We start from the raw sequence: 14,869 nt of genomic DNA, 5'->3' as shown, positions 1-14,869 counted from the left end.
TTGATATTCATTTTATAATCCGTTTTCAAGGCACTGTCCACTACGCTCTAATGCTCTTCCAAATCCCTTAGCGTCCTGAGAAAATCACAAAGTCATCAGCAAATCTCAGAGGATTTATTTCCTTATTTCTTCTTCGTGTATTTTACTCCCCCTTTCCAAAGTTTTCCTCGGTTCTCTTTACGGCATGCTCAATGTGCAGATTTAATAACATTGGGGACAGGCTATTGTGTACGTAGAAACTGTAAACAGCAGGCGGCATAGGTATTCTAGGTATTCGTTGAAACTGCCACAGTACAGTCAAGTTGCGCCCGAATGCTTTTGTAGGCGGGGCGCATATAGTCTCACTGAGCGGCGGTGAACGTTGAAGCCCTTTGAGGCCCTTCGCATGCAACTGTGCGTTTGTGCTCTTTCCTCCTTCATTTCCTTGTGATTAGCGTTAGGAAGTGCAGGCTGGCACTGCGAAATTGTGGTTGGTGGTTTCTGACCTGTGCGACGCCTTTTAGTCCCATGACCCATCACTGGATGTCTCCAGCAGTCGACAAACTTGTAGTTAGAGTTATGACGGCAGCCAGGAAACGCACGTTCAACTGTTTGTCTCTATCGTCATAATATAAGTTCGGTTTAGATAGTTTTCGTAGCATAAATCTACTTTAAATAGTTCGTCTTACGTAAATATCTCATAAATTATTGGCTTGTTTGAAAATTAAGGGAGGTATTAAGTGAAACATTAGGGCACGCGCGATTGTGCTACTGGGTCTAATATCATATTTTTAAGACAATAGCATGTCGAAGAAATACTGATACCTGCATTTGTTTCAACGTCTGCATCGATCATGTCTAAAAGCCAGTTTATTTTACCTGATCCTGTGATGATGTTTTGTCAGTACTTCGATAATACCATTCCGCTTAATAGTTCTCATTGATCAAATAAGAAAATTAAATCATTTGAGTTACTTCAGCATATGTGAGTGATTCTGCGATTGACGCCTTTCTATACTCGCTATCTATAGCTGATTTAAGCAATGATTTGACGATACACTTGATTCTACTTGGCTCTTGATTGCGAAGAGAAATGTTGAAAACTCTTAGAAAGATTCCGCTGGGTCGTCTTTGTCAGGTGCAGATTTTGAAGAACTATCCACATTGCAGTACTATGAAGGTGATATGCAACAACGCTGAAACGGAAATATGGAAAATATAAACCAACAACAAGATAAGCAACAGCAAAAGAAGTCAAACATTCAAGGTCTGGTTGCAGCTGCACCAGCAAATGATGAAAAATCTAGTCGCCGCCATATCTGGGGAAATAAGAGTTTCCTGAGTTGGCTTCACCTCCTGAAGATTAGACAGAGCAGTGCACCTTACAATTTAGGACCTTAGATTTTGTGTGTCTAGAATATTGTTCAAGAACATTTACATTTGATTTGTTTCAGGATGTTACCCAAGTTACAAATCCAGCATCTTATTTCCTAAATTATTTAAATGAACTATTATTCGAAGCAGCAACAGCCTTTGCAGACATTTGCTACATGGATAATAATTTGCTACAAGTTGACAGGATATCAAGAGTTTTCAGTGTACACATCAACTGTATGAATCACAATCAGTCAATCGAAGGAACTGATGTCTGTGATCAGCAGATGGACGCGTATCGTGTACGTGAAAACAACGAAGATAAATTAACATCTGATGGATGTGGAAGGTGTGAATTCAATATTGGAACCACAGTAAAGTTGTAAGAAAAGACATACGTGATGCATTTGGATTCCGGATGGCCGTGGGGGAGTACCTTGTCACAATACGAAGTGGATGGCTTACAGAGATTGTTGGTTATGATGAAGCAGAGGAAGAAGAAGAAGATTTTATTATACGTGAAACAGAAAGATACAAACTATCATGTTCACCATGCAGAATTAGCAGTTGGACAAATTTGATCAATGGCGTGCTGTTGATGATTTAAAATATGCAAGAATTTGTCACAAAATACATTGAAAAAAGTGTACAAGAGAAAATGTGATGTGTACCTCTGTTTATGGTTCAAAGGGCTCTGAGCACTATGGGACTTAACATCTGTGGTCATCAGTCCCCTAGAACTTAGAACTACTTAAACCTAACTAACCTAAGGACATCACATACATCCATGCCCGAGGCAGGACTCGAACCTGCGACCATAACAGTCACACGGTTCCGGACCAAAGTGCCTAGAACCGCTCGGCCACCGTGGCCAGGTGTCTGTTTATCAGAAGATGCCAACTGTTTTCGGTTGTATCCCATAAAAAAAAGGAGAATGAAAAATTGACGCAGTTAGATTGCGTATCATAAAAACCTGTGACAAACGCCCATCCCACACAACTGTGTGGTTGCCAGGCATCTAGATATTTATGAAAATTAATTTATTTCGATTTTTCTAATGATTTTCTGACTCGGTTTCACATCCCAAAAGATACTTTTTTTTGAAAAAATTACACATAAAATGCAGCCTTGGGTCTGGAATGGGGTAGTAGACAGGTTCACTTGCAGCAGCATCAGTGGAACGCCGTTTGCGCGCCGCTGTGCAGTGGCCGTTTGCTAGCAGCGCTGCAGCGGGCTCGGAGCTGGCCGCGGGCGCCGCATGCGGCGTCGACGGCCGCGTCGGCTCGGCTGGGCGCCGGCCCAGGCGTCCCGGCGCCCATTGTGCGGCGTCCTTTGTGCGCGGCGGCCAGAACAATAGGGCTGCGGCCGGCGTCCGCAACACCCCCTCCCCCCTCCAAAATCCCACCCCCGCACCGGCGCTGCCCCGGGCGATGCCGCAGTCACCTGCAAATGGCGCGCCAGGAGGCCTGGCCAAACCCGAAACTCCCCCAAGCCTCCACTGCAACGGCCGCACGAAGCGGCATTCCAAGAGCACAATAAAATAAAAATGATCCTAAGGGTACATCTGTAAGACACTGCCGCACCTATATCTAGGCACTGGGCACTCATATCTTACATGCCACGAATAGTGCAGAATAATCGGAATAAAATAGTCTGAACTAAGGGATATAGTACCACGGGTCCCATAAGGATCAGTGTTTGGTCCAACACTGTTCTGTCCAGCCGGCCGGTGTAGCCGAGCGGTTCTAGGCGCTACAGTCTGGACTGTCGCAGGTTCGAATCCTGCCTCGGGCATGGATGCTTGTGATGTCGTTAGATTAGTTAGGTTTAAGTAGTCCTAAGTTCTAGGGGACTGTTGACATTAGCAGTTAAGTCCCATAGTGCTCAGAGCCATTTGAACCAATTGTTCTGTCCAATTGCAAATAACACTTAATCGCTGACGAGTTCCATCTATCTAACAAGCCCAGAAGACTTGTGGAAAACCATCCAGCACAAATGCTGCCTTGTTTGCCTTATCAAAGTGGCCGCAGTACAAACGTTCGAAACTTAACCCATCTAAAACGGAAGCAATCATAGTTGTTCACAAAAGACATTATTCCTCAGTTCGTAGAACATCTTCCACCTATAATGATGAAAGGCTCAAAAATAAGTTTTTCTCCTTCTGCAAAGAACTTGGGGATAATTCAGGACGATCACTTAGACTGATGAAATAGCTGCAGGCTGTAAGAAATTATCAGCATCACTTCATTCAGTACAGAAATATAAAAAAAAACTTTCCCTCCAGCTTAAAACGAAACTTACAGAATCACCAATAATCTCCATATTTGATTTTGCATATTTCCCTAAATCTCAGAAACCACTGCGAGTAGAGTATTCAAATTTTCAGGGAGTAATAACATACAAATCCTGGCTGTACTGAACTAAAAGAAGAACATAATGTTATATATAACAAAAATTGGTTGGGTAATGTACAAAAAAGTACACACAATTTTAGTTGTGTAATTAAGAAATTGTATTTCCTAAAGCAGTGGCTGAAATGCAAATATTGTAATTCAACAGACTCAGATCATACAGTTTAATGTCCTGTAAAAGTTTCATGCAAATGGCTACAGTGGTTCCTGAAATACAGGGAAACCAAATCACTAAAATTCACATTGTCGGGATAGGGCGTTGCAACTCCCCTTAAAACGAAACTTGTAGAATCACCAATACTATCCATTTTTGATTGTGGTGATCCCGTTGTTCAGGAACATTCGGACGAATATTTATGTAGACTGGAGCTAACGTTGAACCCTTGTCTGTGACACACTTGTGACGTTACCTGTCTCGGTTGTGTCACTCCTGCCCGCAGAACGCTATCACGACTCTGTGGTGATAGCCGTGTAGCCGGCCGTGGTGGCCAAGCGGTTCTAGGCGCTACAGTCTGGAACCGCGCGACCGCTACGGTCGCAGGTTCGAATCCTCCCTCGGGTATGCATGTGTGTGATGTCCTTAGGTTGGTTAGGTTTAAGTAGTTCTAAGTTCTAGAAGGTAAGTCCCATAGTGCTCAGAGCCATTTGATAGCCGTGGAGACTACCATATCACGTGTTTTCCCTACCATGTTCTCAATCATTGTACTACCTCCTATTTACCTTCAACTCTTACGGTACTATCTGAACAGGACAGCAGAAATAAATCCTCAAGAAAGTAAAGTCTTCTCCGTGCCACTGTATAACACAGCCTTCTTACCAGAATGATTTTCTCTATTAGGAAGGAAATTAAATTCCTTTCAAACTTCAAAAGACAACTAATGATCCACCTTTTATCACAATGACACTCTTTCCCATACATACTGCGAAACTCAGTTAAAAGATGGTTTTACGATACCCGTAACTGTCTTCCATTGCGACGCATAAATTTCAAATTTGGCTGAAAGATGCTTACAACCATCTTCTGCAACGGTGCAAAAGCATGGCGCCCTCTCCAGGGCTAGGCGACGCTTCAAACGGCAAGCTGTCGACACAGGCGAAAAAAAAGGCGACAGCTCAGAAGTTCACGTAAGCTCTACGATGAATTAATTATGTCACACTGGCACCAAATTTCACCACGATTCTACCCAACGCCGCCGTGGGCGTGTCGTACGATGGGAAGGTCGTCATAGCCCCTCTTACCCCCGTTTCATCCTTCCTTTTGACGTCTCCGCGAGGGACGTCAGAACCGCGACACCGAGCGTCGAAATCATGGCATCTTCTTATGGGTGGCCGAGGAAAACATTTCGGTCACACTCGCCCTAAGAATCGGCAAGATAAGGCCTCAGGGGGCGGCATAAAGGGCGTCGACGAGAACACACCTTTCCATCGGCGTTGATTCCCACACATTTCGCGGTCGAAAGCGAGGGTTCGCAGTGCGAAGACCAGCAGGAAGATGTTCTTGACAACCTCAGACATTGCTGTCACTTTCGCACGTTTCAACCCTTCTCTAAGGACATTGTGAGGCTGCAGCCGCACTAAACGTGATCGCACCCATTAGGAGTGCAGCGCGACCGCAATTTCTGCCCCCGTGCACGCGTTGGAACCATTCGAAAATGGTTCATATGGCTCTAAGCACTATGGGACTTAACATCTGAGGTCATCAGTCCCCTCGACTTAGAACTGCGTAATCCTAACTAACCTAAGGACATCACACACATCCATGCCCGATGCAGGATTCGAACCTACGACCGTAGCAGGCGCACGGTTCCGGACTGAAGCGCTTAGAACCACTCTGCCACAGCGGCTGGCGGAACCATTCGATGGAATATGAAAGTGATTCGAAGCAGCAAAGGGTACTTACGCTTTTCCAACCCTCCTTTCTTCTGCTCTTCTGGGGGGTGATCACGCAGAAGCGCAACATTAACATGCGCGTGAATAAAACAGCGAAGGGTCCCACTGCCACACATGCAACTTCCATACCACTTGAGCCTGGCGGCTGCTGTAACACCTTAAGGTAGGCAAACCTCACCGAAGGAGTGTCGAAGGGGCTGCCTAGTCTTCAAGGGGCTGGCGACTGATTCGGCGTCGAAATTTCTCAAAGTACATTTCTAGCGCGCTCAACAAAAGTGAATTTGTGGTGTGCGCTGATGAAAGACGGCGTAGTTGGACCATTTTTCTTCATCGAGTATGTAGCAACAAGTAACTTGTATCTGGCCATGTGCTTGAGCAGTCCCCTTCAACCAAATGTGATCTTCCAGTTGCCGGCCGGTGTGGCCGTGCGGTTAAAGGCGCTTCAGTCTGGAACCGCGTGACCGCTACGGTCGTAGGTTCGAATCCTGCCTCGGGCATGGATGTGTGTGATGTCCTTAGGTTAGTTATGTTTAATTAGTTCTAATTCCTAGGTGACTGATGACCTCAGAAGTTAAGTCACATAATGCTCAGAGCCATTTGAACCATTTGATCTTCCAGTTGGGTGGTCCACTACCGCACTGGGGTATACAAGTTCGTGGCTTCCTGGAGCGAGCAATTCCACAGTGATGGATAGACCGTGATAGACCATCGAAGTGGCCAGCGTCATTTGTGGACATAACTCCTGTGGATTTATTCCTACAAGATTACGTGAAAGACGTTGTGTTTCCCTCGCTTGTATGTGACCCTGGAAATCTCTACAGAAGAACTGCAGATGCAATAGCCTACATCACCCCAGTAATGCTTGTGTGCGCATGGCTTGAGACAGGGTATTGCCTAGCCTCACGACATTTTACGGGTTACGATGCTGTAAGCCTTATGGGACTTAACATCTGAGGTCATCAGTCCCCTAGACTTTGAACTACTTAAATCTAACTAACCTAAGGACGTCACACACATCCATGCCCGAGGCAGGATTCGAACCTGCGACCGTAGCAGCAGCGCGGTTCCGGACTAAAGTACCTAGAACCGCTCGGCCACAGCGGCTACGGGTTACTAAAGGATCCGATGTAGAAATGTGTTCTTTTGAATAAAACTTTCTGAGTTTCTTTACATGAAGCCGCAAACCGCACGTATCTATGTCTCATAGTTTTTTTTAATTGCATTCAGAAATCAGGGGATGTTACGTGTTGACACCCTATATATGTCGCGTACTGATAGAGAGACTACGGTAATAGGGATTAGGGCACATTCAGGGTCATATAATCGCTAATGTTGGCACGAAGTACCCTCCACCACTTGCTCCACCGCGGCTTACGGAGTGTAGATGTGTCCGAGCAGCTGGAAGTGTGGAGCGCAGTCCGCTGGCTGATATGGGGAGACGGTGCAGTGGAGGGACCCACGTGCTTCCCACGTGTATTCTGGCGCGCTGTGCCTGGCACCACGGTGGTCGCACGCGAACCGATGGACGGCGCGTCAATACGGCACACGTGGGCGCCGGCGCTGCAGATTCTGCGCTCGCGAACGGCGAGAGGCCACAGAAACAGGCAGCGTGGAACGTAAACACTGACAAGTCATAGTCAATTGATGTTCACGCTGCCATCCGAGCATCGCCGTGAAGCGAAATAAACAGGAGAAGACCAGACACGGATACGAGACTTGGTTCTGCGCGAGGGTGGGGTCACTACTGTTCGTCTCTCTCTCTCTCTCTCTCTCTCTCTCTCTCTCTCTCTCCCCCACTCTTCCAAGCATAAATTGCTGTCACCCTTGCGTCTAATGTGCCACCAATGTATAAGATTTTACCACTGCTACACAAAATTTGTGACAAATGGGAAAAGTGCTAAAAATATTTGATACAGATATTGAGCAAATAGAATAGGTAAAAAAATTCAAATACTCGGGTGAGACTTTACAAGAAAATGGTTTGGAAAAATCCGCTGTAGAGGAAAGGATACACTAACGGAAAACGTATATGGCGTGGCTGAATATACAAATGGCCTTATATAAGAAACTTAAAGCAACACAACACACTTGTGAAAGCAGAGTGCCTGTATGCTAGCGAATGTCTATTATCAAATTATATGCTTGATAAATAAGAAATATTAGGAAGAAGAATTACACGGAAAATATTAGGTGTTCAGTAAAATCTAGCATTTTGGGAAAAAGGTGACCAAATTTATCAGATCATAGAAAACATATCAGAAACTGGGAGGAAGAGGAGATTACAACTTTTTGGACATATTTACAGAAGGGATGACAATACTCACCAAGCAGAGCTTCAAATATGTTGGAAAAAGAGATTAACATGCAGTTGGACTCAAGAGGTTAGGAAAGATTTGGAAAGAAATAATGTAAGAGAAGAAGAAGTATTGGAAAAACGTATTTTTAGGGAAAAAGATTCAAGAATGAAAGGATTACGAGGCAGGAAGGAAAAGAAAACTGTCACCAAGTGCTGTAAAGACAGGAAAAGGAAACATTGAGGAACAATGAAGGAATACTGGAAGAAAAAGAAAGAACAACGAAGAATTAAGAACTGCACTTGGAAGTTTTTCCTGGAAGGCCTTAACGCCAGAGGAAGAAGAGAAAAAACAGCAGAAGTCAAACAACAATAAGTTAATCCCATGTATCAATAATTACTCATCTTATTCAAGTATTTAATATTTACATGTATATACTTTATATAACGCCCCGATGGAGATGTTACAAATGTGTTGAAACATATCTGGATAAGAAAATTAAGAAGAACGTGTGTTCAAAAAAAGCGGGTGTAGGCCCCAACGCTTTATAAATAAAACCACGAAATAATGGCAGTTCCAAATGTATTTACATTCCATAACTTTGTTATGACGGACGTGACTAACTCGACAGCTAACCAGCAGAAACACAAAGCCAAAACATTAAAAAAAAACTACACATTACACAACACAATCTATGGTATCCTGAAGATGCAAACGTGTTTTTGAAACGCATGAAATCGAATTGCTTTGCTAAATCAGGCTGGTCGAAACTGAATATGAATGTAGGTTCGTGAAAAAAAAGGGCAGCTTTTGTAAAATTTTGGGTTCAACAATGCAGTTTCAAAGCTAGCGACCAGGGTCTTCGGATCGCGCATGCGCACGTCGCCCACTGCGCGGCGCTGTCCCGGCCCTGTGATTGGCCCGCGCCGCCGCGGTGGTGGGGGCACCGCTGCCGCGCCGGCCACTCACAGGGCCAGCTTCCCGGAGCACGGGGTTCTCGCCGGTTGCCGCACGGACGCGCCCTCGCAACATAACCTCACTTTTTGAGCGTGCACGTGCACGTGCCCATCTCTACAGGCGAGGTAGCGCAGACCGCGGGATCCTACCGACACTATACTCTCTCATTACCCGTTTAAGCGGCGCTGCGGCAAACCTATCATTACGGCCGCGGCGGCCGAGCGGCAGTTTAAGCCCCCGTCGCGGACGTGACGTCGGCCACAGCGTACACACAGTGGTCGGGTCGTCTTCTTCTTCTTCTTTTCTGGAGCGCGCGGCACGTAGACGCGATTGAGGGCGTAATAGCGAGGCGGGCGTGGGGCCTCGTTACAGGAAAATATTAGTCGCTTCTTCCACGCTGTGAGTCATTCTCTGAGAAACGGCGCCAGAGGCGTTCTCATACTTCCTGCCTGCTCATCCGATCCAGTGGGCAGAATCTGAGGAGAGCCACTGTACCGTACAGTCGCTTATCCCAATACTGAAACCCCTTCAGACTTGCTTTAACTGACTTTCCGTCCCCACTGCAATGTCGTCATAGGAAACCTGACTGTGGACATAGCTTTGTAACATAGTCAAAATATTTTCACAAAAACTCGTGACGAGCTGCAGTCATACGAGTCTACACCGACGCAGGATGACTATTACACGCGAAAGCGGCGAGTAAAGAACAACGAAACAATCAAATAACCCAAACAAACGTAGGTCTGGAAACCAATAAGTCACCTGATACACCGTACCACGACAAGTACATGATCACCACAAAACACAGTCCCCTAGGATTTTCACTCTGCAGCGGAGTGTGCGCTGATAAGAAACTTCCTGGCAGATTAAAACGATGTGCCGGACCGAGACTCGAAACCGGGACTTTTGCCTTTCCGGGCAAGTGCAAGTTCGCAGCAAGGCTTCTGTAAAGCTTGGAAGGTAGGAGACGAGGTACTGGTGGAATTAAAGCTGTGAGGACGGGGCGTGAGTCGTGTTTGGGTAGGTCAGTTGGTAGAGCACTTGCCCGCGAAAGGCAAAGGTCCCGGGTACCGGCAGACTGTTTTAATCTGCCAGGACGTTTCATATGACAGCAAGTCCTCCACACGGCTACAATACATGCGAGGAAAAGGCTTCACCACGTTTGCTTATTAATGCCAATACACTTTCGAAAAATGTCAGCCGTGTTCCGAATCCACTGAGAACCACCCACAATAGTTCCCAGAGTTCATCGACATTCTCAACAGGGCTGCAATGCACCGAAGTTTTAAATATGCCCACAGAAAAGCTAATTAATTCAAGTCGGAGAACTTGGGAACGAGCAACAGTTGTTGTAGAAACGCTGTTTACCTGCACTTGGGTACCTCGAACGATGATAAAATCAAAAGGGCACAGTTCATCACTTTGCAATTTACACCTCACTTGAGGTGTTTCGAAATAAATGAAGCCTTAGTCGTTAACAGTGTTGCAATGGTATGGAGCCATTGATTCCCAGACCTGTATGTAATGCGATTATTTACTTTTTTCACTGGTTTCTACTTTACCCTTCAGTTTGCACCCATAACAAACGTATTGTACATATTGCGCAAGCCACTATACAAAGCATTTGTACCAGTTGAAAATGGAAATGTTCTGAGACGATTTGTAGTCTTAATTTCCATACTGAGTTAACTTCCTCTGCTCTAAATCTAAAGAAGCTGTTTTAAAAACTCCGTTTGCCCATACAAAGTCTCTTGATCGGTTGCACCAAAGGAAAAGAAATTATACTTACGACAGAAAAGGATGCTAACATATTGGCATGAAGGCATGCAGCACTTTGTTCTTCATTTAGAGTGTAGGCATTAACTGCAGTTAATGAGGAATGTGAGTAGTAATTAGTGAACAAATCATCGCAAACACTGCGTTGCCCATGGTGAGAGGTAACGCGTAAAATTTGGTATTCTCGACACAATCGTGACAATGCGGATCTCGGATATTGAATTCCCTAACGGTTTCCGAAATGCAAGTCCCGTGCCTCCAGGTCCAACTACCATTCCGCGTCCAAAAGCCTGTTAATTGCCGTCGTCCGGCCATAAACACGTCGGAAAGCTATGAATCACCTGAGTACAAATGAAAGCTCCGCTACTGAATTGTCGTTTTATACCATTTGTATACGATACTACAGACAGGGCAAGCCAGAAGTGATGCAGAAACTGTCGATACGGGTTTCCAAGAGAGCAGGGAAACACAATGTTTAAGCACCTGGATAAGGTTCAAATGGTTCAAATGGCTCTGAGCACTATGGGACATCTGAGGTCATCAGTCCCCTAGACTTAGAACTATTTAAACCTAACTAACCTAAGGACATCACACACATCCATGCTCGAGGCGGGAGTCGAACCTGCGACCGTAGTGGTCGCGCGGTTCCAGACTGAAGCGCCTAGAACCGCTCGGTCATACCGGCCGGACGCCAAAGGACTATGAAGACATACTGCCTCTGCAGCTAGAAAAGTCAGCAGAGATTCGGCATGTGTTGTTGGATCCCCAGTGATGTATGGAGACGTTCTGTCTGATCAGCTAGGCAAGCTGGAAGAGATTCAGCAGGTGCTGATATGGGTTTCCCATAGTGCATGGAAATTGGTTCGTTGATGTCTTCGTTGATATGTATACGTGCATATTGCTATCCCACGACTTCTGTCACCTCACTGTATATTGTAAACAGTAACGGCCTTATCACACATCGCTCCTGATATTACCTTCACCTCAACACCGACGGGTCGAGGAAGAGTTCATTATTCCTTTGTTGTTTCTGCAGATAAAGAGGGAGGTACTCGGAGCACGTAATGAACGTGCCGCCGGAGCTCGCCGGCGCTACCCCGGTTGGGGCTGTGCTGCGGCGCGCAGATCGGGGATCGAAGCGCGGCCCCCGGCCACGGGCATGTATGTGGGGCCGCTAATCCGGCGCCGGGCTATTATCAGGCCGTCCAGCGACGGCGCTGAGCTCCCAGCGGCCGTGCATCACGCGTGACGCACGCTCGCATTGATTGGGCGATGCGAAGCGCTGCGCCGCCACGCTGGGGATGGGGCGGCGAGTAATGGCGCGCCGGGGACTGCGGGCCCAGATAGGCGCCTCACAGCACACAGCACACCGCCCCCCCCCCCACCACCCCTCAACCAAGATGCACAGTGGAGTGTCACTTTGTCGAAGTAGTAGCGAGGATAACCGGCTAGAAAAGCTGGAAGTGATGCGGGATGTGTTGATATACGAAACTTCCTGGCAGATTAAAACAGTGTGCCGGACCCAGACTCGAACTCGGGACCTTTGCCTTTCGCGGACAACTGCTTCAGGAATGCTAGTTCTGCAGGTTTGCAGGAGAGCTTCTGTAAAGTTTGGAAGGTAGGAGACGAGATACTGACAGAGCTAAAGCTGTGAGTACCGGGCGTGAGTCGTGCTTGGTTAGCTCAGTTGGTAGAGCACTTGCCCGCGAAAGGCAAAGGTCCCGAGTTCAAGTCTCGGTCCGGCACACAGTTTTAATCTGCCACGAACTTTCATATCAGCGCACACTCCGCTGCAGAGTGAAAATCTCATTCTGGAAACATCCCCAAGGCTGTGGCTAAGCCATGTCTCCACTATATCCTTTCTTTCAGGAGTGCTAGTTCTGCAAGGTTCGCAGGAGAGCTTCTGTAAAGTCTGGAAGGTAGGAGACGAGGTACTGGCAGAAGTAAAGCTGTGAGTACCGGGTGTGAGTCGTGCTTCGGTAGCTCATATGGTAGAGCACTTGCCCGCGAAAGGCAAAGGTCCCGAGTTCGAGTCTCGATCCGGCACACAGTTTTAATCTGCCACGAAGTTTCATATCAGCGCACACTCCGCTGCAGAGTGAAAATCTCATTCTGGAAACATCCCCAAGGCTGTGGCTAAGCCATGTCTCCACTATATCCTTTCTTTCAGGAGTGCTAGTTCTGCAAGGTTCGCAGGAGAGCTTCTGTAAAGTCTGGAAGGTAGGAGACGAGGTACTGGCAGAAGTAAAGCTGTGAGTACCGGGTGTGAGTCGTGCTTCGGTAGCTCATACGGTAGAGCACTTGCCCGCGAAAGGCAAAGGTCCCGAGTTCGAGTCTCGGTCGGGCACACAGTTTTAATCTGCCAGAAAGTTTCATATCAGCGCACACTCCGCTGCAGAGTGAAAATCTCATTCTAGTGTTGATATACGTTTCCTAGAGAGCACGGAGACATCCGCCAGCTGCGGCAGGGTTCCTCCCAAAACAGCGCCATCTGACCACTTGCCTTCCCCGCTCCCCCCCCCCCCCCCTCCCCGCCCCCAGGATACCGTGTAGAGTATTTTTGTCATGATAGTAGCCGGAAGACCCGGATGATCAAACTGAAACCGATGCAGAAAATGATGATATGGGTTTCCAAAAGAAGACGCTGGCTGGCTGAGGCTGGTTTCCTCATAACACACCGCCCTCCACCCTTGTGCACAGTGGAGAGTGACCGGCTGAACAGACTGGAAACGATGCAGAAACTATTGACATAGGTTTCCAACACAGCACAGTGACACCCTGTCTAAGCTGCTGGATAAATTGCAAGAGGCGTCATCGGGCGCCAAAGGACTTTGGAGACAGTGTGTGGGTAGACAGATAAGTTGGCAGAGATTCAGCATTATTTGCTGGGCCTCCAATGACGTGTGGAGACATTTCGTCTGGTCATCTGAGGGAATTAGATTAGGAAATGACACACTTCAAGTAGTAACGGAGTTTTGCTATTTGGGGAGCAAAATGACTGATGTTCGTCGAAGTAGAGAGGATATAAAATGTAGACTGGCAATGGCAAGGAAAGCATTTCTGAAGAAGAGAAATTTGTTAACATCGAGTATTGATTTAAGTGTCAGGAAGTCGTTTCTGAAAGTATTTGTACGGAGTGTAGCCATCTATGGAAGTGAAACAGGGACGATAAATAGTTTAAACAAGAAGAGAGTAGAAGCTTTCGAAATGTGGTGCTACAGAAGAATGCTGAAGATTAGATGGGTAGATCACATAACTAATGAGGAGGTATTGAATAGAATTTGGGAGAAGAGGAGCTTGTGGCACAACTTGACTAGAAGAAGGGATCGGTTGGTCGGACATATTCTGAGGCATCAAGGGATCACCAGTTTAGTACTGGAGGGCAGCGTGGAGGGTAAAAATCGTAGAGGGAGACCAAGAGATGAATACACCAAGCAGATTCAGAAGGATGTAGGCTGCAGTAGGTACTGGGAGATGAAGAAGCTTGCACAGGATAGAGTAGCATGGAGAGCTGCATCAAACCAGTCTCACGACTGTAGAGAACAACAACAACAGCTAGACGAGCTGGAAGAGATTCAGCAGGTCCTGATATGGGTTTGCAAGAGTGCATGGAGACATTTTGTCTGCTGCAGCTATACTTGTTGGAAAGAGATACAGCAAGTACTGACATGTTACGAGGAGTGAATGGTGACAAACTGTAGGATCAGCTAGACGAGAAGGAAGCCCATCACACCGCTCGCCAACCAGAAGTACAGTGGAGAGTCACTTTGTCGTGGTAGTAGGTGGAACAACCGACAGGAGAAGCCGGAAGTGATGCACGAAGTGTTGATACGGGTTTCCATGAGAGCAGGGAGACACACTGTTTAAGCACCTGGATAAGTTGTAAGGCATGTCATCGGTTGCCAAAGGACTATGAAGACATACTACCTCTGCAGCTAGAAAAGTCAGCAGAGATTCAGCAAGTGTTGTTGGAGCTCCAGTGATGTATCGAGAAATTTTATCTGATCAGCTAGACAAGCTGGAAGAGATTCATCAGGTGCTGATATGGGTTTCCTATAGTGCATGGGAACTGATGCAGCTGCACGGACTACACTAGTAGCCGCCCGGTATTAGCCGAGCGGTTTAAGGCGCTGCAGTCATGGGCTGTGCGGTTGGTCCCGGCGGGGGTTTGAGTCCTCCCTCGGGCAT

At 46.7% G+C, this 14,869-nt stretch overlaps 1 protein-coding gene across 2 annotated transcripts in view; it reads right to left on the bottom strand.

Annotated features, from left to right (window-relative positions):
* Positions 1-14,869, bottom strand: part of LOC126428066 (homeotic protein ultrabithorax-like) — a 1,222,647-nt gene that overhangs the window by 504,821 nt on the left and 702,957 nt on the right. The gene's annotated exons all lie outside the window — the stretch shown is intronic.

The sequence above is a fragment of the Schistocerca serialis genome, chromosome 12 (assembly GCF_023864345.2).
Source record: "Schistocerca serialis cubense isolate TAMUIC-IGC-003099 chromosome 12, iqSchSeri2.2, whole genome shotgun sequence".
Lineage (NCBI taxonomy): Eukaryota > Metazoa > Arthropoda > Insecta > Orthoptera > Acrididae > Schistocerca > Schistocerca serialis.
Note: the sequence above shows the minus strand (reverse complement) of the source record. Positions and strands in the feature narration are given on the sequence as shown.